This window comes from Penaeus monodon, chromosome 20, assembly GCF_015228065.2.
Source record: "Penaeus monodon isolate SGIC_2016 chromosome 20, NSTDA_Pmon_1, whole genome shotgun sequence".
Taxonomy (NCBI): Eukaryota; Metazoa; Arthropoda; class Malacostraca; order Decapoda; family Penaeidae; genus Penaeus; species Penaeus monodon.
Window position 1 is genome coordinate 20,291,579 of NC_051405.1, and position 246 is coordinate 20,291,824.

Sequence of the window (246 nt, forward strand, 5' to 3'; positions counted from 1 at the left end):
GTAGAATTCAAATTCAACCATAACGAGAGAGAGAAAACGAAAAAAACGAAAAGCGCCAACTGGAAAACGAATATACAACGAAGTAAAAATATAACAGCAGACTCAACGTATATACTGGGGGAAGCGACGCGTGAAGTAGACATATATATACAAACTTGATAAAGCTGAATGCCAGGGGTGAATGAGACTGAGAGGCTGTTAGCATGAATTTTATTTACGTGAGTTTGTTTGTGATTATATTTGTGC